Genomic DNA, 25704 nt, shown 5'->3' with positions numbered 1-25704 from the left:
AAAGCGGCTAACATTCTCCTTTCCCTTCCTCCCCCACAACAAACACTCTGTGAGGTGAGTGGGGCTGAGAGACTTCAGAGAAGTGTGACTGGCCCAAGGTCACCCAACAGCTGCACGTGGAGGAGCGGAGACACGAACCCGGTTCCCCAGATTATGAGTCCACCGCTCTTAACCACTACACCACACTGGCTCTCAATGAAGCTTTCCTACCTCCCCTCCTCTCCTCGCTACACCCCGAAATTGGCTCTGGATGGCCCATGGACCAGTGCAAGGGGGAATCATTTTGCCTAGTAAGCTGGAATGCTTGCCCTAATGGCACAATATTGAATTCCTCCCTTGACTTTGATCCATTAGGCATCTGTTATTCTTAATTTTAGTGGGCAATATATCATTTGTTTTGTCTTTTGTATTTATGATTGGCTTGGGACGCGGGTGGCGCTGTGGGTAAAACCTCAGCGCCTAGGACTTGCCGATCGTCAGGTCGGCAGTTCGAATCCCTGCGGCGGGGTGTGCTCCCGTTGCTCGGTCCCAGCGCCTGCCAACCTAGCAGTTCGAAAGCACCCCCGGGTGCAAGTAGCTAAATAGGGACCGCTTACTAGCGGGAAGGTAAACGGCGTTTCTGTGTGTTGCGCTGGCTCGCCAGATGCAGCTTGTCACGCTGGCCATGTGACCCGGAAGTGTCTCCAGACAGCGCTGGCCCCTGGCCTCTTAAGTGAGATGGGCGCACAACCCTAGAGTCGGACACGACTGCCCCGTACGGGCAGGGGTACCTTTACCTTTATTTATGATTGGCTTACTGTCAAGTTACGTTTCCTCCCTCAGAGTATGGATCCCTTTTTATATCCCTCATTTGGGATAATCTACTTTTAAAAAAGAAGCTGAATTACCTTTTAAAACTGCCTTCTGTTCTATTCATTAACCTTGCTGGCATCCTTTTCCGACTTGTGTGGTGTAACTTTCATAATCTGTGGTGTACATTTTTTGCCCCTGAACTTGTATTATAGTGGTTTTGAATGACCACAAAGCTTCCTATGCAAATCTTGTGGGAAAGCAGTAATCTGGTGATCAAAAAACCACAATACAGTGCAACCCATATGAGATGAATCACAGGTTGAATCATAGCGTCCTAGATTGCAGTTTATGCTGGTGATGGAACACCACACATGCCCACAAGAACTCTTCAACTCAAAAGGTAAAGAAAGGAGGATTGGATGCAGTGCCTGGGGAAGGTAACTAATTTTTCTAAAGTTTCTGTGAATTGGCCCTTAAGGCAAACCTTGTTCTGGCTACTTGACGCAAGCTGATTTATTCTAGGATAAAAGTAAGAAGATTGGAATAAAGCATTAATATATTTCTTACAGTTGGATGGTTTGATTTAATTTACCCTGTAGGTAGATTCACATTACTGCCTTCTCTACCAGGACATAGTTTTGTGAAAACTCATCCAAGGTATGCGAATTGCTTCATACTATATTATTACTAGTACTGTTGTTATTAAATTTATTAACTGCCCTTTACCCTAAGGTTACCCCCTAACCCATCTACAATTTTCTCAAGGTTAGAGCTGGTCGTGGGGTATTTGGATGGCTTGGAGGGGGAGGGAACAGGAAGAGGGAGAGGCAGGCATAGGGTAAGGGAATTGTTGTTTTCAAAATAATAATAATAATAATAATAATAATAATAATAATAATAATAATAATAGTTATACCCCATCCCATCTGGCTGGGTTTCCCCAGCCACTCTGGGCAGCTCCCAATAGAATATTAAAAATATGATAAAACATCAAACATTAAAAACTTCCCTAAATAGGGCTGCCTTCAGATGTCTTATAAAAGTCAGATAGTTGTTTATTTCCTTGACATCTGATGGGAGGGCATTCCACAGGGTGGGCGCCACTACCGGGAAGGCCCTCTGCCTGGTTCCCTGTAACCTCACTTCTCACAGGGAGGGAACCGCCAGAAGGCCCTTGGAGTTGGACCTCAGCATCCAGGCTAAACGATGGGGGTGGAGATGCTCCTTCAGGTATACTGGGCCAAGGCTGTTTAGGGCTTTAAAGGTCAGCATCAACACTTTGAATTGTGCCCGGAAACATACTGGGAGCCAATGAAGGTCTTTCAGGACCAGTGTTATATGTTAATATAAATGTTAATACAGGATTATGTTTTTATGTTGCACAGCAATGTATAATATATATTTATGAACGTGTGGTTTATAGATAAATATAGTTTGTTTTATATAGATAAAGAAAAATGCACTATTCACAGTAATCATCAGAAAGAAAATATTTCTCCTTACACGTGGTTATTCCCATACAGCTCACTATCCATTTAGAACATCATGGGGGGAAAACCCCCAAAAAACTTTTAATGACTTAAACACTATCCCAAACAAGAGATTCCAAGGGGACATGAAGAGGATATAATAATGAGCCAGTGTCAAGAAGGATTTATGATTATTATTCATATAGCTGAACCATATGCTCCAGCTACTGCTATGATCTTGCTAGATTTGGTTCGACATCTGTAGTGATAATGAGTAAAATTGCATTACACCGCAGTAAAACAAAAATCAAGGTGTTTTTTTAAAAGCTAGTAGGCTGCCAGGAGAAACACTGGCCTTCTTGACAGGGTCAAGGGGGATTTAGTTTCTTAAAAAAAAAAAAGGTCGGATGCTCTGGAGAAACCTATAGATCTGGCAGCCAGCTGTCTTTCCATTATTATAGGGGGTCCATATAATTGATTTCCTTTACCATATGCTTTTTATCATTGCTATAAGAAACCAAGCACAATTATGTCAGGAAGATTAACAAAGAAGAAGCAGCAGCCACAGCTACCTACTCTGCTGAATGAATCAGGGGAAGGTGGTGCAGGTCCTGAAAAAGACTTTGTGATATCCGAATCACAGTGACCTCTGTGAATGTGCCTTTAATGTTAACCAAGGCATTTGTGCACTTCAGATTAGAGCAGTCATACATAGGCTCACATTCACTGCCATGCCCTTAACCACCCTCTAACCTCTGGTTTACAGCAAATATGGATTAGCCACACTTTGGAGAAAGAGCATGGGACTAGAAGCATATTGACTTTTATTAGCTCTGAGATCTCCCACACTATTTATTATGTAGGTCAGTTCTGAGCACCGACCACTTCTAACCCTGGCAACATTTATGTGAGATTGAGAGACAATGCAAACCTCATCAGAAGGCCCAAGCGTTGGTCACACATTTTAAGCACCCCTTCCATAGCTGTCAACGTTTCCCTTTTCTTAAGGGAAATTCCCTTATTCCGAATAGGATTCCTTGAAAGAAAAGGGAAAAGTTGACAGTCCCCCAACTTAAAAAAATTCCTTCCAGTAGCACCTTAAAGACCAACTAAGTTAGTTCTTGGTATGAGCTTTCGTGTGCATGCACACTTCTTCAGATACCAGGTATCTGAAGAAGTGTGCATGCACACGAAAGCTCATACCAAGAACTAACTTAGTTGGTCTTTAAGGTGCTACTGGAAGGAATTTTTTTATTTTGACTATGGCAGACCAACACGGCTACCTATCTGTAACCAGTCCCCCAACTTTTCATTGTTGTTTCCAGAAGACCTGTTTATTGAGCACCATCCTAATTTGCCTGCACAAAATTTGTGGGGAGGTCCATGGTTTTGAACATTCATTCTGAATTGTTGGCAGGGAGGTTAGATGATGTATCATCAAGCAATACAGTGGTACCTCGGGTTACAGACGCTTCAGGTTACAGACTCTGCTAACCCAGAAATAGTACCTCGGGGTAAGAACTCTGCTTCAAGATGAGAACAGAAATTGTTGGCAGTGGGAGGCCCCATTAGCTAAAGTGGTACCTCAGTTTAAGAACAGTTTCAGGTTAAGAACAGACCTCCAGAACGAATTAAGTTCTTAACCTGAGGTACCACTGTAGTTGTCACACACTTTCCAATGAAATTTCCAGCTACTTTCTTTATTGGGGCGGGGGGGGGGACTGTGTGTGTGTGAGAGAGAGAGGGGGGGGCTGAGTAAGAACTCCAAGTCCAGAACTAATATGCTTTAGTGCAGAGGTTTTCCATCTTTTTGAGTCCATGGCTACCTTCTTTCTGTGGCACCCCAGTGGAGCTCAGGAGCCCAGTTATGTCACCCCTTGCCTGCAGAGCTGGCAGCCTCTCACCCTTTTTCAAACACCGTCCCTTGTAGAGTGTGCCATCAGGCTCCTCCCTTCTCCTTGGGAGTCCTCTGGACAGCCACTGCTGCCGCCCCTGGTCTCTAAGCTGCTCCCCCTGCCCCAAAGAGAGGTGCCTCCTCACCCCACCCCACAGGGGCATGAGACTTGTCTGTCCATTCCCAACAGCAAGGGTTGGTGAACAGTTTGCTTGCTCACTCTGAGGCCGTTTCAGCTCCTGGCAACCAACACCCCCTGGCCAGCCCCAGAGGCACCATTTGCCTGGGGAGCTTGTAGTCAGGGCTGCTGCAACAAACAGCTGTGCAAGCCTTTGGGAGGCAGAGATGCGAGAGGGCATCAGAGGAAGGGAGGGAAGGAAAGGGGGACAGAGGCCAGTGTTGCCCGTGGCACCCCTGACTTTCATTCAAGGCACCCCAGGGTGCCATGGCACACTGGTTGAAAGCCACTGCTGTAGTGGTTAGAGTAGTTACCATATTTCCAGGGGTAAAAAAGTTTTTGAGTGATTGCCTGCTCGCTCCCCCAGCTGCCTACCACCCCCGAGCCCAAGCTGTCCGCACCAGAGCCAAAAACAGCCTGAGCCACCCACTCTAGAACCCAAGACAGAGCCTGGGTCACTTGAGCTGATGTCCGAATCCGAGCTGCCTGCACGCACACACATTTTCTACCCCCCCAAACCCAGACATATGCTTAAAATTGGGGGGGGGGAGAGACAAAAAAAACCCGGATGGCAAAAGAGGACATGTCCACAATTTCCCAGCCGTATGGCAACCCTAGGCTAGAGTGTTGGACTAGGACCTGGGAGACCAGGGTTCAAATCAGGGGCAAACATTGGTAATCTTTGGTAATATGGCACCCTGAACAAGCCCAAAATTTAGTGCCCACAAATAGATCTTTTTGGTTTTGCATCTCCTTGGCTCACCACCTGCCCCACTCTAAATTCAGCGATATTCAAATACTTACTTAGCCATGAAGTTCACTGGGTGACTTTGGGCCAGCCACTGACTCTCAACTTAACCTCATAGGGTTGTTATGTGGATTAAATTTGGCAACGGGGAACCATGTTCTCTACCTTGAGCTCCTTAAATGTGATAAATAAATCACATTTAACGGCACAACTTAATTTTCCCAGTAAGTAACTGAAGCTGAGCCAAAGATAATGACGCTCCCCTTGTCTATGCAAATGAAGATTATTAGGGGGAAATCTAGCTGGAATTCTACCCCAACTATTTCTTCTGCCCACATACATTTTGTTTTCTTGGAGAGAGAAGGAAAATATAGTTTGGATTTTTATTTTATTTTTTCCAGCAGATAAATCATCTTCAGAGAAAGGGGTAAACACCACCTCACTGCATACATCCATTCAAAACTGTGGGCATCTGTAAGAATTAAACACACACACACACTGCATATCAAGTTTGTCCCCTGATAGCACAACCTGCCCTTGGCTGGTGGCAAAAGTGTTTTCTGGAGATGCAGTAAGTGCTGGAGGTAGACTCTGCAATGCAGCATGGTATTAAAATTGGGCCATCTGCTGCACAAACCCTGAAATCATAGCCCAAGAGTGTGAAGCCTTTGGCCCTCCGGATATTGCTGAACTATACAACCCCATCATTTCCAGCAAGCATATCCAATGAACAGGGATGCTGGGAGTTCAGCTAGTACAACTGAAAGGCTGAAAGTTTCACACTCTTGGTCTATGATGTTATAGGCAACTGCTATAGATTATACATCTCCCCCCCCCCAAAAAAAAAAATCCTGCTGACCAATAAATCAGATTGGCTTTTGGTATAATAATCATTAATGTCCATGAAAACAAATGCATGTTTTAATTATGTAATGGCGCATCTGCAGTCTTAGGGCTGGTTGATTACTCTCCTCCTGCTCACCTCCATGTGCCAAGATGGGTAGAAACTTCAGTTTGCCTGAATACCGTACTATATCTCCTCTTTCACTCTATGTCAGTCAATGCAGTTAAATACACATGTAGCCTATACTGTAATACACATCTTCTCATGTTTGTAGCAGATCTATTATAGGTAATTCAGGTTAAAATAATTGAATGCTTCCAATTTTCCACAGAGATTGCTTCCTGAAGCTTACAAAAAGCAGCTCAGAAAAAGAAAAAGTTGATGGATGACAGATAACCCAGTCTGAGCTGTGGGAAAATGCTTAGGCAACATTCTCCTTGAATGGTCATTTGTTAAATTTTGGAATATTTGATGTGGAGCTTGGTCTGAATTCCAACTTTATGTTCTGTGATGTGTACATAGTTCCTACTAACATGGCCAGTGAATTGTCCATAAATGTAGGCTCAGCAGCTCCTTAGGGATAATCAAACCTTCCATATGTTTCAGGTAGGGGGAGAAAATAAACAATAATCCAAATGTTAAAAGTGAATCTCGGTGATTTTTTTAAAAAAAAATCTGATGATTTTGCCAGAATAATCATAAGCACAATATTTTAAAGCAGAGCAGAGAAAACCCATGCCCTGCCAGATGTTATTGGACTCCAATTCTCTTCAGCTGCAGCCAACATGATGGGAGTTGTAGTCTGACATTAATCACCCCATTTACAAGGCTAAAACGTAATTGACTCTTGAGAAACATTTAGTAGATTAATTGGTTAGATCACATAATTAGAACCATTTCCATACAGCAAAACTTTGTTCGTAGTTAACTGGTTGGGCTGTCATTGATATATGCCTTATATCAGTGATCTTAAGGCAGAATTTAGGTATGATGTGTATGTGTTAGTGGGGTGATTGTTTTATTTTGTGAGTCAGGGTGTGCCTTGGCAAGGGGGAGGCTGAAGATGAAAGGGACTCCCGACTCTTAAGATGTTTCAAAATGTGCTGCTATGTTATTGTTTCGGAGTTTTTATTGTTTTAGAGTGTGGCATTGTATTATATTGAAGTTTCTCAGGTTCATAGTTTGTTATATACACATTATGGATGGAGTTCAGTGTCACACAAAGATTCTAACTGCACAAGCATAGCAGCATGCTAGATAGAACAATTCCCCTCCCCATACTGTTTTCGGGGTTCTCTCAAGCCAAGACAATTTGGGGAGGCATGGCAGAAGAAGAGGGGAAACGCCCCATTGTGCAAGTGGAAGCACTATCGGCTGTGCTTCCTCTCTTTGGCTATTCTGGATTCCAGGGGGGTCATCTCTAAACTCCCATCCCTATGTTCCCTGCTAAGAAGTGTATGTAATTACTACAATCACTATGTCTCTCTCCACCACGATTCCCAGCCCAAAGCAACAGCAAAAACTCAGCAACATTAATCCAGCTACCAATGATGATAAACTTTCTGCAGAAGCATGTCCCTCTGAAGGTAAGTATTTACTGATGCTGGGCTGAGAAAGTGCCAGCCCTATTAGAGCATTTGCTTTGCATTCAGGAGGTATCGGGTTCAACCCCACAGCATCTCCAGGACCAGGGCTGCAGAAGACTCTCTGTCTTAAATTCTGCGCATCAGTGTAGACCAGTGTTTCCCAAACTTGGGTCGCCAGCTGTCTTTGGACTACAACTCCCATCATCCGTAGCTAGCAAGACCAGTGGTCAGGGATGATGGGAACTGAAGTCCAAAATAGCTGGAGACCCAAGTTTGGGAAACACTGGTGTAGACCATGCTAAACTAGACGGACCAACACTCTGACTTTGTAGAAGGCAGATTCCTCGGTTTGCTCCTAACTGAGTAGAATATTGTCTGTGGATGAGCAGGAAGCAGATCTGTGGAAATGCTGATGCTTGCTCTCCTAATCCTCCCCCCCGACCATCATTTGGCAAATGGGAATTGGATAAAATAGCAGAGAGAGGTACGCAGGCTGAAGAGACTAACTTGCAAACCACCCTTGTTGCTACAAGCGCGAGGCCAAGCATAGCAGTCAAGGGCAAATATTTAGGCAATGTCAGTTATCTGGCCAATGTGTGTATCAGCATATTAGTGTGGAAATCCCCATAAAGCTCTGTGGGAGGTTCAGCTTTGATCCTAACAGCACCTGCCAGCCTGCTGAGGCTTTCTGTTGCAGGAATCCCTGTCAGGGGAAAACAAGAGGGAGATGCTCACCTGGGGCTTTAATAATGCTCTTCTGAAAGCAAATGCTTCCTTCATTATTTTGAAAGCTGGGTGGGCAGGAGGCAGGAGAGCTGGGTGGCTATTATCCAAAGAGCCACAACATTTTTTTTGGGGGGGGGATGGGGGCCAAGGGAAGAGAAGAGCGCAGGACTGAGGAGCATACGCTGGATAACTGAGGCATTCTTTTTAGCAGAAGTATCTGCCTCTTCCTTAGCACCACTACAATTTTTCAAGCATTCTTCTTGCTTTTTAACTCCACCTCCGATTTGCTTTGGCTTTTTAATGTACCTTGTATCACATTTACTTGCACAGTATTCAAAATCCTCTTCCTTGTCCACTTGAGGCCTTCAGCCAGCAGAAATATTCCACATCTGCCACAACCTCACTTCCTCGGCTTGCACAAACATGTGCTTCTCTGAGTAGGCTTCGTGATGTTGTTTTAAGCACCTGACATATTCCATCTATCTTCTTTATTTTTAATTATTTCTAGTCTATAGGGTGACCTAATCAAACAGGCTTCTGTCTGATGTCAGGGGTTCTTTTTGTACTTTAATCTGCTCTCATTTCTATATAATTCTCCTCTTTTCGCCCCCCCCTTCCCTCCATGCTATCAAAGTATTTTCTTTAACAAGCCCATCAACTAAAACAAAGTCTGCATTCTTGGATTCTAAGTCACACATAAAGTTTAAAGATGCTGTTTGTTCAGCGTTGACAGAAGCAGTCGGCTGTCCTAATTTACCTTCCCCATATGTTTTTATTAGAGCTGTGAGAGCAGGCAAAAACCAAGTGGGAGGACAGGCTCTCTAGTCTCTTTCTTTCCCTTAATATGAAAGGCTTTCCTACTCTTCAAGTTCATAAACTTCTCTGCAATTCAGCTTTTACTGGGAAAGAGATGGACCAGGTTTCCCTGTGACATTTCTGGTACCGCAGCTGGGAAAGGTCTGTCCACCAATAGCCACAGAAACAGCAGTGTTTGGAACTCGGAACAATCCTGAGGTAAACTCAAAGCTGCTGACAGGAATTTTAACCTCATCAGTCACTCTAGTGGAGCAAGGCCTGGCAGAGGAGAGAAAAATAGTGCTAGTCAACAGTGCTAGTCCCTGGTCTGCATGCCTGATGTGGCTTCATCCAGTGGAAAGGTGCATTTGTGTGTGAATTTGTGGGTGGAGGGAGACGGGGTATGTGCGGGTGTGATGGCCGCTTGACCTTAAATGATGTAGAACATCTGAAGTAGTCAGCAGGGTTCAATTTTATCCCCCCACATTGTTTATGAAAAGATGAAACATTGACCTGGTAAGCCAAATTATGGCTTAGCAGAACTGGATTTTGGAGAGCTCTGTAGCCAAGGTTTCCTGTTGGCTACCTGTCATTGTTAAGGAGGAGAGGGCTTAAACATGAGCCTGGGTTCAGATGACCTACTAAGCCAAACCTTGGCTTAGCTGCCTCACAACATGGAGCTTAAAGGATCTGGGAAGAGCAAAGGAACTTCAGTCTCCTCTCTGGAAGTCTGCAAGCTCACACTAAACTGTAATTTGGCTTAACATTGTGTAAAAATGCAACCATTGATATTCATGCCAACTGATACTGGCTTAAGCTAGCACCTGACTTTTGACTATTTTACTTTGTTGAAGATAATACAGAGCTTGTGGGTCAAGAACTATTCCCAGTTCAGGTTTTGAATATTGGCAAGGAAATGTAGCTGCAATTGTGAATGTTAGAAGGATGCTGGAATGAAGTTATATGGCTTTAGCAGAAATGTTATAAAGAATTAAGTAAAAATAGACTGTTAATGGGCCAAAGGGGAAAAAAAATAAGGTTAGATTGTGTTAAGATAAACTATAGGACAAAAACTGGGAAAGATGGAAAGGATTTGCTGAAATAGCTAATTGAACTAGAATACAAAAAAGGGAGATGTGAGGAGGTCGTCGAAACAAGTAAATGAAAGACAAGATATGAAAATATTGGATGTGTTTTTAATTGTTTCTGTCTTTGTTTTTGCTTTTGTTTTTGTTTTGTTAAGATAAGCAGTGTTTTTCTTTTTTTGCTTTTTATGTATTGTATTGTATTGTTTTGCTTTGTTTAACTCTTTTTCTTCTTTTTGTAATTATTAAATTCTTAATAAATATTATTTTTAAAAAAATGTAGCTGCAATTGTAACTTGAATATTGAGCTTTTAATAAGTATATGTGAAAAGGATCAGCTGTCAGATTTGGGTTTGTGTCTGCTGAGAGCTGCTGTACTAATGACATTGTAAATATTGGGCAACTGTTGCAAGTTGTCCAAACCTCAACCAAAAGATATCTTTTCTCTCTCCCAATAGACACAGTGTGAGAGTAATCACTGCCACCTTTGCATCATCAGGATTAAATATATTGACTTTTCTATCATTTTCCTTCCAGTAAGTGGTTGGGAAAATAAGCTAACTCTTATAAGTGAAAACATAAACAGAGCTTGTGGCGTTCATAGATACTAGCATAAATAAGAAATCAAATATTTCAACAGGAAAATGGGACAGAATGCACAGATGGATGCAGGCAAAATAAATCCAACCAATATGGATGTCTTCTGTATTCCACAGACAGCATGTTTCTGAAATGTTGTGGTTTTGTTTTTCATTACAGATGCTCCATTCCAAATATTTAATAATAACCTATTTTAAAAACTAAACCTGAGCCAAATAGCTCTTGCCCACCTTTTGTGGGAAGGGGAAAGTGGAGGGGCATATTTGGCAACTTTCGGGGAATGAGAAAATCCTAAAAATGCTCAGGGTGGATAATTTTACCTATAAAGATTAGATGACTAAGGATGCTGCCTTTGAAGGTGACTTGGAAACTACAATTAATCCAGATTGCAGCTGCCAGACTGGTGACTGGGAGAGGCTACTATATAGGAACATATAACACTGGCCCTAAAAGACTTACATTGGCTCCCAGCATAGAAGCCAACTCCAGGCAGCTGTGAGTGCTTAGGCACCCACAATAATATAACTGGGGCACCCACAAAGTCAATGAAAAAAAGCCAGCAGGGAGAGAAGCAGTTCAGCTCCATCTTCCTCAGCCAGCAAGCAAAGCATACTTTTCGGGGGGGGGAGTTCATATGTGGAGACAGAGTCTCTCTGCCTCCAAGTCCAAGCCCCTCCCCACGGAAAAGGGTGCCTTGCTGGCTGAAGAGGAAGAGGAGCCACTGCCGGCCACCATAACGCAGACATGCAGCGTCACATGCACACGCCTGCACATAGTGCATGTGACATCACATGCACTATGTGTAGGTGCACGTCTGCGTGCAGTGGTGGGCACTCACAATCCTGAGGGCAAGATGGTACCCCTGGCTCCCAGTATGCTTCCAAGCACAATTCAAAGTGTTGCTGCTGACCTTTAAAGGCCTAAATGATATCAGCCCTGTATACTTAGAATCATAGAATCATAGAGTTGGAAGAGACCACAAGGGCCATCGAGTCCAACCCCCTGCCAAGCAGGAAACACCATCAGAGCACTCCTGACATATGGTTGTCAAGCCTCTGCTTAAAGACCTCCAAAGTAGGAGACTCCACCACACTCCTTGGCAGCAAATTCCACTGTCGAACAGCTCTTACTGTCAGGAAGTTCTTCCTAATGTTTAGGTGGAATCTTCTTTCTTGTAGTTTGGATCCATTGCTCCGTGTCCGCTTCTCTGGAGCAGCAGAAAACAACCTTTCTCCCTCCTATATGTGACATCCTTTTATATATTTGAACATGGCTATCATATCACCCCTTAACCTCCTCTTCTCCAGGCTAAACATGCCCAGCTCCCTTAGCCGTTCCTCATAAGGCATCGTTTCCAGGCCTTTGACCATTTTGGTTGCCCTCCTCTGGACACGTTCCAGTTTGTCAGTGTCCTTCTTGAATTGTGGTGCCCAGAACTGGACACAGTACTCCAGGTGTGGTCTGACCAGAGCAGAATACAGTGGCACTATTACTTCCCTTGATCTAGATGCTATACTCCTATTGATGCAGCCCAGAATTGCATTGGCTTTTTTAGAGACAGATTAGAGAACTGGGCCAAAACAAACAAGATGAATTTTAACAGGGAGAAATGTAAAGTATTACACTTGGGCAAAAAAAATGAGAGGCACAAATACAAGATGGGTGACACCTGGCTTGAGAGCAGTACATGTGAAAAGGATCTAGGAGTCTTGGTTGACCACAAACTTGACATGAGCCAACAGTGTGATGCGGCAGCTAAAAAAGCCAATGCAGGGGTGATATGATAGCCATGTTGAAATATATAAAAGGATGTCATATAGAGGAGGGAGAAAGGTTGTTTTCTGCTGCTCCAGAGAAGCGGACACGGAGCAATGGATCCAAACTACAAGAAAGAAGATTCCACCTAAACATTAGGAAGAACTTCCTGACAGTAAGAGCTGTTCGACAGTGGAATTTGCTGCCAAGGAGTATGGTGGAGTCTCCTACTTTGGAGGTCTTTAAGCAGAGGCTTGACAACCATATGTCAGGAGTGCTCTGATGGTGTTTCCTGCTTGGCAGGGGGTTGGACTCGATGGCCCTTGTGGTCTCTTCCAACTCTATGATTCTATGATTCTATGAAATTATTGCACCTGGGACAATAGAACAGCTGTAAATGGCTTTAAACGTGCACGAAAATTCAGGATCATATACAAGATAAGATCTGGTACCTTCAGTGAGAGAGGCATGGTTTAAACACAGGCAAATATTCATCTGGATTAAAAAGAAAATTCCCAGGCATGCTTATAAATGACATTTCATAGGCTATGATTTACACCTGTGCATTGGCGTGTAAATGCAACACATGATATAAAACCTTCATAGCCACCTCTTCTTTGCAAATATCTGTGGTACTCATCAACTTTAAGCAGAACTCACTTTTTTTTGTTTTTCTGCTTGAAACAGAACTCAGATGTTTGCAAATTTGTATCTGTGCACACATGCACAAACAGAAAATAAGGCCAAGAAAGAACAAAACTGTGTGTATATGTTAAGGGGAAAATAAGTTGAATGGTTAATGTCCATAATAAGTAGCCATTGTGTATATTCACCAGGCCTCATGGAGAATGTGCACATTAGCCTTCCATGAATAGGGAATCGTAAACATTTCCTGGTCAATATGCAGTACATAATCCCCAACATACCTTGGGAAGTGTGCATATCTCAACTGAATTTTCTAGATCCTCCAGCCATTACACATAATTGGGCCTTGGAGAATGTGCACATTTGGCTTAATTTGGTACATTCTTTGGCTATTATGCATAATTCTCAGCAGGCCTTAGGTAATGTGCATATCTCAAACGTAGTATGTATACATTCTCCAGGCAATGTGCACATTCTCCAGTCAGTATGCATAGTCTCTGAGAAACATCCGCACCCCCTGAGCTGCTTCTGGCCAACTGGCAAATCTTACATGGCCCACAACATACCCTCCCACTGATCAGCAGTGGGAAGAATGGTGTGGGGCTACACAAGAAGATTCATTCTTTTCAGCAGTCCAGCTCCTTTTCATCACTCTGCTGTTCCCTAGTCAGCTCAGCAGCAGAAGTGGGATTTGCAGGCAGAAGAAAATGTAAAACCTTCCTTCTCCTCTTACACTTCTGATGAAAATTCCCTACTCCTGCACTGTTACTAAACGAAAAGCTTAATAATGGCATGGTGTCAATCAACAGGGGAATTGCAGGGGGCGGAAGATTTCACCAGTAGGTAAAAAAAAGAGCAGGGAGAGAAACAGTGTGGAGTACATCTTACCTATCCACCGCTGTTTCTGGCAGGGAGGATACAAATGAGATGAAGGAATCATAAACAGTATGCTCCAATTCCCGAATTAATTTTAGACCTTCTCCTAGTTGAAGCAGAATTCAAGCAGAGTGGATTGCAGGACAGAGTGGATTGAATGAAGATGAAGGAAAATGGGAGAAATCCATTATTCTCTCTCTGCAGAAATCATATGTCAGCAGTGCATTGTAAGTCAATGCAGTGGTGGAAATAGATCAGAAATATCCATTTTACTGGCAAGGATTTGTAGACCAGCCAAGTCAATATCTTTGGAAGCAATAATCCATCGAGTGCTTTTATAGAGGCCTATTAAAAGGAATTGGGGGCTATGCATCAGCAGTGCCTGGTGACATTCAAACGTTCCTTGTGCCTTTCCTGTGACCTAATACTGAGCATTCCTTGAAGAAAACTAAGAGAGTCACAACTGTGATGACTTTGGCAGCTAGGAGTGCCTTTCCTCCACTACTGCTGTAGCTCCATTTCGAGCAGAAATAACTTGGCTACTGTATTCCATGCTCTGGTAACTTCCTCTCTCCATGGGGCTGCACTTCAAAATGACTCAGAATCTCCATTTGGTTCACTGTGCAGGTGTTAAAGCCCCAAAGGACTCAGACCCCAAATGCCCGAGAGACCTCCTCCTTCCCTACATACCCTCTCAGGTGCTGAGATCAGCAGAGGGGGCCCTCTTGGTTGTTGCACTGCTCTCAAAAGCTCAGGGGCTGCCCAGGAGAGGGCATGCTCTATGGCAGCCACAAAGTTGTGGAACCCCCTTCTCAGAGAAGTACATCTGGCATCTCCACGGCACAGCTGTCAGTGAATGCTGAAGACACACCTCTTTACCCAGGCTTTTGTCCCCTGAGGTGTATATTTTTAGAATTCAATTTATTCTAAGTTGCTTTAAACTGCTACCTTAGGGTGAAGGGCAGGTAAATGATGATGAGGGTTATGATATGGCTGCAATCCTATCTGCACTTACCTGGGAGTAAGTCTCACCGAAATCAATTGGAGTTACTCATGTGTAGATACCTATATGCAATTCTGCTTTGAAATAGATACAATAATAGAACACTTTAGAGCCGCTGAAATTCTTAATACACTTCCAGTACATGCCGTAAAAAAATAAGAGTGACCTCTTGTGGTCAGTTTAACACATGTCAGTTCTACTCTTTCATATGAACTAATGAATCCAATTGCCTACGTGGAAGAAAGTCTGTCCTCTGCTTTGATGCTGTGGAACGGATATAATTCAATGTATGTAAGATCCATATTGACCTTCTCTCTCTCTCTCTCTCTCTCTCTCTTTTCTTGGTATATGGTCATTAAGTATTATGTATGTATTTATACCCTGCTTCTTTTAAAGCTCAAGACAGTTTGTGAAATACCTAGAAGCAATGCAAAAAAAATCCCCATAAGCTAACTCCCGACATACAATAAAAATAAAGCATCAAAATTATTACAGGACCAAGATTCCCCCCCCCCCACACACAATAAAAGTAGTGCTCTCCCACTCCTCAACTAGACTTGTAAGGTAGAATTTTCAGGGTTTAAAAAGTGGGGAGAGAAAGTCAGAAGGCTGTACATTAATGCACCCTAGAAATGAATACAGGAAATCTTCTTATACCATGTCAGATTATTTGTCCATCAAGTTCTATGTTGTCTGTTGTGACTGGCTGTGGTTCTCCAGGGTCACCGGCAGAGGTTTCCCCCACTGCATTCCACCTGGAAATGCCAGTGATTGAAACTGGGATGTACCTACCTCCAGAGATCTATTCCGTCTTCTCAGGAGTTCATTTCATAGTTGTGAGGTTGCAATGGAAAAGGTTGTATATCTGGAATATTGTGATGTCAGTGAAAATGTCCAAGATATCTTACTAGTGCAATCTAGCTAGGGGCCATACTTTTGTGGCAGCAAGCATTTCTTGGTTTGCGTGAGGAATTTTGCATCTGTGCTATTTCCCTACCTTATTAAGCAGCTGGGCTACACAAATGTAGCCCCAGTAAGCACTCTTAAACTTTTCAGGGTGGAAGGTTATGGAGATGGTTTTATTTCTCCTTGTTTTCTTCTTGTTACCAAACAGCTGGTTGGTCATATTCAGAGTATCTAACCAAGGCTACATGCACATTGATTTGGATTGTCACTCACCAAAGTAATGCTTATATTCTGAGTAAATCTGATCATTTATGGTATGCTGCTCTATATGCAGCTGATATAGAAATTACGCCTTCCCTGAGACAAAGTTTAAAAAACAAACAGCAGAATCATAGACTTGGCAATACAAGCTGATTTAGATATTTTACTTCTTTTGAATTAATTTTTCTGTCCCCTGGTTACATTGAATGTAGTTGTAGTTAATATTTCATATCAATTGTTTTACAGGATTTCTAAGCAAAATGCACCATATCTCAAGTGTGGTCCATTTAGCTTTGCTGTCATATATTGTGAAATTGTAAGTACTATATCCATTTAAAACCACACACACACACACACACACACACGAAAACAATCTTCAAAGTGGAGGGAAAGGAGTAGCAAACCATATTTTGATTGATTTTCTGCTAGGATTCAAAGAAGAGTCAAACTGAAAAAGAAAACAGGTATTACAGAACATATGTTCATAAATGGCTAATTTCAGTGACAGAGCGGTGGACTGAGTAAATATAGAAGGGATTTATTATAAAATTCTTTAGTGTTGTTGGCAAAAGAAGCAAATTGCTGGGCAATCTTATATCACCAAAATCCAGGAAATAGCACAAACACCAAACCACTATATTTTCAATGACAATAATGAGAGAAGCTTCACCATTGGTTGGCATCGCCACAAATGGCGCATGTTGGCATGTTCAGGAGCATGAATGATAGATCTGCTGCTCAGGGTTTATAATCAAATCCAGATTGTGGAACCTGGAGGGACATCAGACATCTTTGCAAAAGGAGTGAAAGAGAGAAGGGGATCTATACCTTCACAGTGATGGAGTGTATTGGTCCCTTGAGTGTGCCTAGCCACACACTGTCGATTGCTGCAGGGACTCTGTATTTTGTTTTCTTTCTCTGGGAGATCTTTATTGCTTGATACATCAGTGTGTGTTTAAGTGTTCATGCAAAAGAACAAATGTTGGCAATTGTTGCTGCGTGCAGATGGGAGCTAAATCAACAATTTCCATTTCCTTCCATAAAGAAAACTAAACACCCAGCTTAGGGAAATTGCATTGTTCGTTTAAATAAAGCATTTGTGTGCTGCACACCTAGTCCAGGAAAACATACAGACACAACTTTCTTTACATGTGTCTTGCTTAGATTACATTACTGGAAAATTATAGCGCTCCCCTCTGCACATATTAAAGTGTAACAGAAATAAATTGTGCCTATCTAGTCTGCCTTAGAGCAAATGGGAGAGTCACACATCTGTTATGTTCCTAGGCTAGGCTTCCTATCAGTGTGGTAATTAGTGAGGAGAAGGTGGATGGGGATTTTTTTTTAAAAAAAAGTATGTCAAAAATAATGATTGAGTGAAGAGCAAAAACAATTTGCTACATTCAATTAGCATTGCTTTTTAGTGGTAGGTGATACAGAGATTTACATGAGATGCTTTGTTAAGATCTTAATAGAAATATTAGGGGTACAATTCATTTAACACTAAACTCTTATATGCCGTTGACAAGGTCAGCTGGGATATTTTGTTGCTTGCGCAGAAGCCCCCTCTGCTGTTCCTTCTGGGGCCTCCAGTCATTCTCTTCTGTTGGTGAACAAATCTGCCCTTTACACCCCTAAACTAATCTTCTGCCTCAAGGAGTCGTTATCACATTCTAAAATCAGTGGTAGCACAGGGATGCATACTTCTCTAATGTGTGTACAATTTTGATTCAATTCCATCCTATGCAGCAGTGAATTCATGACATGGTCATGGTCTAGTTTTACTTATTTAAAAAGTCATAAAATCATGTCCAAGCCATTATTAAAAAATCAGTGTGAAAAAATATAAGGATTTCCCACATTAAAATATAACAGTATTAATATGGCACTTCAGGTACAGCAAAGTCTGCATATAAAAGAAATGCATTTTAGAAACATTATTGACATCTATGCAATGTGACAAAAGCCAAAAATGACTGTGAACGCACCAGTATGTATATTTATTTGAAAATAGATGCCATTGAACCAAGGGAGGCTTACATTTGCAGTGGATTAGCCTGTAAAGCTATTTAATAAAACAAAATCATTCACAAAGGTCCTAAATAATGAAAATGCATGGAAAAAACTGACAAAACATTCACAATTCAATGATTCTATATTTCAAATATACACAACTCTGTGCAACGATCAGAGTCCACATTTTGTTCATTCACATCGAATATAATCCACATCATACACAACATAGAGCACATGCCTCAGACAAGTCTATACAATAATAAGTTATGTATCCAAGTTAAACTAATTACCAAATGAATATATATTTGGAATGTTATCTTTTCAGCTGGAGGGAATAGAGGCTGTTTTTTACATGAGATCTTTGCATCTGTACATAATTATGCACACGCACATACAATTACAATATGCTGATAACTTATCTGTGCAGTACACCACTATTTTAAATAAATACTGGTCTTCAGTGTAATTCAGAGATTATTACGAAATGTTCTAGCTCTCTTAGTTTTTGAGGCTTTGTTCTTTATCCTTGCCGCCAAGATTTTTATGTTTTTAGTATCCGTGGTGAGTTTAAGGGCTCACCCAGGCTTGCTCTTGTTCTGTGACGAGTCTGAGTGGTTTTGCTCTTGCCCCATCACTTCCCCCCCAGAAATCCCACTCTTTAGCGATAAAGGTAAAGGTACCCCTGCCCGTACGGGCCAGTCTTGACAGACTCTAGGGTTGCGCGCTCATCTTACTCTAGAGGCCGGGAGCCAGCGCTGTCCGCAGACACTTCCGGGTCACGTGGCCAGCGTGACGAAGCTGCTCTGGCGAACCGGCACCAGAGCAGCACACGGAACGATAAATAGGCACAAATGCCAATCTGGAGAAAACTCGGTTGACGTTTGTGCTGATTCAGCTGTAAAGATCGGGTATCCCTGGGGGAAAGCAGCAAGGCAAGGGCAATTCTAGATGAGCCAAAAGTGAGTCTCATTTATTTAAGCTGACTTGTGATTTTATACTTTTAAATATTTTGTTCTTATCAAGCTTTTCCTCGCTTACCACTATATTCAAAATGGTGGTCCTTAACATAGGCAACATTGAGAACTAGGCAGTTTAAATGGTTGAGGCCTTTTCCCTCTTACTCTTAGGCAGCCTAGTCTTCAAGAGTTCTTGCACTCCACAACTAAGAGATTTATCATGATATATCCTTTGAAGGTAATAGATCCTTTGATCCTAAGAGGTGAAGACATTGAGTTGAGTACATAGTATGAAGGAGGAACAGGTATTGAAAAAGCAGGAAGGCACTGATTGCAGGAAAAAGGAATTAAGGATATTTCCAGAATGGGGGTGGTGAGAAGTGGGGGGAAATGATCCAGTTATCTTTTAAATATGAACTTACTAAATTTGCAATTTCCGAAACAATAAGTGAACAGAAACACAGCCATCCTTTGAAGTTCACACTTTTATGAATTTTGTGAGGCAGCTCTCAAGCTAAGCAATGTGTATAAGCATGCATATATGTGTGCATATGAATGTACATATTAGTGAAAGTAACTTACAACAATGTACAATTGTCAAAACTATGTGCAAAAATGTGTATATTAGGAGAAATTAAAATGCTAAAGGATTTTTGCAAGGATTTTCCTTTTAAAAAATCGCAAATGGCTATAGCATTGCAAACTGAATTTAATATTGGGAAAAGGAGGAATTGAGAGAACTAATAATTGTTGGCTAGTCCATCCCTACTTCAGGTGCATGGGAGAGGGGATTCATTGAGCTGAATGTGTTTAGAGCATAGTCTCTCCTTGGGGGCAGTCTGAAACTACCACTTCTATACACTGTTGCCAAAATAAAATTTGAGATGACAAAATGGACAAAAGAGTGGTGGAAACAGTTTGAAAATAATGTACCCTGGGGCATTTGATTACAAGGCAGAGAAAGCAGGTGAGATCAATGTCACACCCGCAGATTTCTCTTTTCTTTCTTGTACCTTGCTGTGCCCCCCCCCAAAAGCTGCTCCAGAAGGTTCCACAACTCCTTCCACCTCAGCAGCCAAACTAAAAAGCAGAATTGCCAGTCATTTTGCTCAGGTGGGACCCAAGGAAGGTGACCTACTAACCAAACCAGAGGAAGTGGAGGACACTACAACTGCTGAGAAAGGCACAACATTAAAAAAGAATTCTTTCCCAACAACAATCTGCTCAAATCTCTCTCACAAGAGACCTGAATCATCTGAGGACTCTGTCTGGATATGCCAATGGTAGAATAATTGTGAGGTTCAGGATCCCACTTTTGAGATTTGGGGCAATTGCTGGGAAGAATCTCAGTCTGGAAAACTAAGAAATAGAAACAATTTTAATGGGTATTGTGCATATCTTATATTTCATAGCATCTTTCTGAACCATCCGTTTTGTCATTTATGCCACAATTAAGAAAACATTTAAGTTACAATTCCCTTTAAGTAAGATAGTCTGTGTTACAATTTCCCCCTCATCCAGTAGCAGAGGTAGTGTTAAGATTGAGGTTTGAGTATCCAGCCTAGTAATATGTATTCGGAACAAGAAACCAGGCTCCAAGAACGAGTGTTACAATAAAGCTTGGCTTTATGGAGCCCCAGTCTCTTTCTGAGAGTTCTTCTAAAGGACACGGCCCTCACAGAAATTGGGATTGTTTTTCTTGGAGCAGAAGGGCAGCTCTTAAACATAGATTTGTGTCACAGAGGCTCATGCAATATTCCAGGAATAGAGCCTTCAAGAAAAAGAAAAAGAGTGGACAAGATGGACTGTTTTAAGAAGTGGCAGAGAGATATTTCTAGATTTGTCTGGCAGGGCAAGAAGCCCAGAATAAAATTTAAGATACTAACAGATGCAAAGGAAAGGGGTGGATTTGCCCTGCCAGACCTTAAACTTTACTACGAATCAGCAGCCTTTTGCTGGTTGAAAGAATGGCTACTTCTTGAAAACACAGACATTTTGGATTTAGAAGGATTTAACAATGTATTTGGATGGCATGCATATTTATGGTATGATAAGGTCAAAGCACACAAAGCATTCAAAAACCATATTGTCAGGAAAGCATTGTTTAATGTCTGGATAAGATACAAAGACTTATTGGAAAATAAAACCCCAAGGTGGCTGTCACCAATGGAAGCAAAAGCTCTGAAAAGGCTCAATATGGAGGCCAAATGGCCGACATATTGGGAAATTTTGGAACAAGAAGGAGACAAATTAAAATTGCAGAGTTTTGAAAAATTAAAGAACAAAGTGAGAGATTGGCTTCATTACTATCAGATAATGGAGGTATATAATTTGGATAAGAAAATTGGCTTCCAGGTGGAAAAGTCAAAATTAGAAACAGAACTGTTAGAACCCAAAACTAAGAATCTGTCAAGAATGTATAACTTGCTGTTGAAATGGAATACTCAGGATGAAACGGTGAAATATGCTATGATTAAATGGGCACAAGATGTTGGACATAATATTATGTTTGCTGACTGGGAACAGTTATGGACCACAGGTATGAAGTTTACGGCATGTAATGTCTTAAGAGAGAATATTATGAAAATGATATACAGGTGGTACATGACCCCAGTCAAGCTAGCAAAAATCTATCATTTGCCCGATAATAAATGTTGGAAATGTAAAGAAACTGAAGGTACATTTTTTCACCTTTGGTGGACGTGCCCAAGGATTAAGGCTTTCTGGGAAATGATATATAATGAACTGAAAAAGGTATCTAAATATACCTTCTTGAAGAAACCAGAGGCTTTTCTCCTGGGCATTGTCGGCCAATTGGTGCCAAAGAAGGACAGAACTTTTTTAATGTATGCTACAACAGCAGCAAGAATACTCATTGCAAAGTATTGGAAGACACAAGATTTACCCACTCTGGAAGAATGGCAGATGAAGGTGATTGATTACATGGAATTGGCAGAAATGACTGGCAGAATTCGAGACCAGGGAGAATAGTCGGTGAAAGAAGACTGGAAGAAATTTAAAGACTATTTACAGAAATATTGTAAAATTAATGAATGCTAGAAGGATGTTGGATAGAAACTAAGTGGTTTCCAGCTGTAATGCTTTAAGAGATAGGAAAAAAGGTTTACAAAAGGGTAAAAGCTTAATGGTAAGGATTTGCTGAACTAACAAACTGAAGTGGAATACAAAAAAGGGAGGTATGAGGAGGTCCGGGGAAATAAGTGTAAAGAAGATATGTTATGGAAAATCAATGTGTTTTTTAACTGTTTTTATTTTGTATGTTTCTTTTTATTTTTCATTTTTACTGTTATACTTTAAAAACTTTAATAAATATCTTTTTTTAAAAAAACAAGAAAAAGAAAAAGAAACTTGGGGGACAGAATATCAATTGAAAAACTAATGTTAGACATACACCCTGCCAATCTGCCTGCAGAATAGAGTTTTAGCATGAAAACACATCTTGATCCCTGTATCGATGATTCAGTTATCTTCTTTTACATGGATATACAGAGAAAAGAACACTAGGAAAGAATATCCCAGACCCTTCATATCTGGGGTGAATAGACCATGTGGTGAGCAATTTACACAGACTTGTGCAAAAACCTATTTATTCCCGTACTCCAAAATTTGGTGGATAGCTATAGTCTTGTTACTTTATCTTATAATATTGCAAGCTGAGATGTGGTTTAAAAATATTTCTTTTTTCATTTTGAGAAGAGTTTGTTATCATATGTCTGCCTGATATGTGAATTACTGTTCCTGTTTGGGGAAGATTTTCATCATGAAGTTCAATGGGGTTGGGGGCCTTGTGAGCATTTGACAGATGTGAGCTGGTTGGAACACTTACTATTTTTGTCAATTCCAAAAGGATAATGTGCTGTGAATTAATAGACCTTCTTAATTCCACTTTTATTGATTCTAAGTGTTTGGCATGAAGAATCCATCTCCCTAATTACAACTAATATTTACATTCTGTTCAAGAATTCTCAGGCATCATTTGGCAGGAACTGAGCTCTGCCATAGAACTTCTGAAGAATAACTGTACAAATTTTACACTGAAAAATGACTGTGATACTCATGCAAAGTGTTATTAAAAATAAAGTTCTGGCCCATCACATGGAACTGGATCTTGGAAATTCCTTCTGCTACCCACATTGTGAATTAAAAGATGGGAAAACTATGTTTGCAGGTATCCTTGTTAATGAAAGTCCTTTTCAAATTATATCTAATTATACATAAGCACATGACAAAAAGGTGTCTCAACTTACAAATTGTCCTTATTGTGAATAGGGTAGATTACATTTGTCTTCCAGCTAAGACACTTGGCAGCTTCTTTAATTTTGAATAGCTACCATTTGGTGTCTATGATCATCAGCCTATTAAGGCCAATTTGGAAATCCCTATTGGAAAGGAACAATTTACTATTAACAGCATGTCAGGGATGATTGACTTAGAAGTAGTTTGCATGACTAAAGCGGAACGACTACATGACAGATCATATTAAGATATTACTTCATTCTGAGCCTACGTTACAGTAGCATAATATTATTTTGAATCTCAGGGGTGCTCAATCTGATACTTAGACCTTTTATAGCTATAGAGCTCAAAACTCATTGCTTTGTTCCTACACAGGGATGAGAGATGTATGAGTCTACAAGAAGGAACTTTCCAACACCAAGCCCAGCCTACTTCTCAAACCAGCACACATTCCCTGGGGCTCTGTGTGTAGTACCATGGCACACCTACCTAATACCACTGAATCAGTGCCCACGCCAAAAAAGAAAGAAAAAAAGTCATATGAAGGAAAGCAAACCCCTTTCGTTCTTGCCTTCAAATCAGCATTAAAGGCACAAACAATTGGTTGGATATTTGGCAATGTTCTTACCTAAAGGCCCCCTTTTTATGTCTTCTGTTTTAGACCAATTGCCTGCAAAATGCTAGGAGGGATGAAATCATCATACCTTTTTACCCACCCTCAAACAGTAATGGCTGCCTTATGGGAAATTTGCTACAGCTATTCTTCTGAAAATTGGCAGGATTCGTGCCCTCAGAAAGAGCAATCTTGCCTGCAAATTTCATTACATTCAGCCAAGAAATAAAAAGTTATAGTTTAAATCTATCTATCATCTATCTATCTATCTATCTATCTATCATCTATCTATCTATCATCTATCATCTATCATCTATCATCTATCATCTATCATCTATCATCTATCATCTATCTATATCAAAATTTAAAGGTGGCTAGTGCAAAAGCCCTGAAACCCGTTTGCCTGTAATTTGGATGGCTTTATCCACCCTGAAGGGATTACTATGCCGCCTTCATATAATTCTCTCAAAAGCAAAAAGATTCATAGGAATATTGTGATTTCCCAAGCATAAAATGGAAACCAAGTCTCATTTTTTCCAAATTTTCCAAATTGGAATCATAACCAACTTTTGGAGTTGATGCATTCCCCTAATTTTAGGGTTTGTTTGTTAGATCGGGTAATGAAGACTATTATTATTAAATTTGACTAGAGCTAGCCTATGGTGCCTCGTGGGGTCAGGCCTGATGGAGTTCATTTCTCTGCTGCCATGAGGCAACATGGCCAAGGAAGCTCATTTCTCCCTCTCCACGCTGGGCATCTGGAGGAAGACATGACCTACCCCCAGAGAGAGGCGGCGCCACTGCCCACCCCCTCTCTGATGGGCAATCACAGCATTGGAGAGGGGCAGCGCCGCCACCTCTCTGACACTTCCGCCCTTCGGCCAGACCTGAGTGGAGCAGCTGCCCATGTCTCAGCCCCAAAAGCCAGTCCAGGCATGGCCTCACTCAATGAATGAAGTATAGTGGGAGTGCCTGGTTGTGCCCTCTCAAAAAATGTGTGCGGGGCTCCCCACCCCCACTATGCCACTGACCTTGCTTGTCTTGATCTTTGGTCACCAACCTCTCATTCTGAGTCTGAGATAGTTTAGGAAGTTGCTTATGAGAGAGCAATGCTACCCAGCCAGATTTCTGATATAACCATGTTGCTTGACTTTTCAAAATGCAACTGGCTGTATCCCCTGTAGGTGGAATATTAGCAGAGTGGCGCCAATCTTTATAAATTATAATTCACCCTCAAACCATCAATTTAATTAATGCTCTGGCTAGGAGTGCTGTGATAATCTGCCAGTTTCAATTTCTGAGACAGATATTGTTCCACTGGTGTGGACAAGTACTTCACACCCTCTTTATGCCAGATTTTATCTGATTTAATTTCCATAAGGGGGAAAATGTATTTGTTGGTGGCTGGCGGTGTATTCCTTTTTGCATGCTGCTCAGAGAGGCGGAAAGTGCATGCAGTTAGATGCGCAAGCTCAGAGAATTATACATGAATCCTGCAAAGAGTAGTGGTGAAACTGAACGGGTAAGTAATGCATAGCAATTTAGAATCATAGCATCATAAAATTGTAGATTTGGAAGGGACCCCGAGTGTCAATGTACTCCAACCCCTTGCAAGGCAGGAATCTCAACTAGATCATACATGACAGATGGCCATCCAACCTCTGCATAAAAACCTCCAAGGAAGAAGAGTCCACCACCT

General features: G+C 41.5%; 1 long non-coding RNA gene across 1 annotated transcript in view; it reads right to left on the bottom strand.

Annotated features, from left to right (window-relative positions):
* LOC308579927 overlaps positions 1–25066 on the bottom strand; it is a 35168-nt gene extending 10102 nt beyond the window's left edge. The window contains exons 1-2 of the long non-coding RNA XR_014004641.1: positions 25037–25066; positions 15789–15861 (exon numbers count right to left, since the gene is read on the bottom strand). This is a non-coding gene — a long non-coding RNA (uncharacterized lncRNA). The remainder of the gene's footprint in view (positions 1–15788; positions 15862–25036) is intronic.
* Between the last annotated feature and the right edge of the window lie 638 nt (positions 25067–25704).

This window comes from Podarcis bocagei (genome assembly GCF_964188305.1).
Source record: "Podarcis bocagei genome assembly, chromosome: 2".
Classification (NCBI taxonomy): domain Eukaryota; kingdom Metazoa; phylum Chordata; class Lepidosauria; order Squamata; family Lacertidae; genus Podarcis; species Podarcis bocagei.
The sequence above is the reverse complement of the archived record's forward strand: the minus strand, read 5'-3'. Positions and strand labels throughout refer to the sequence as shown.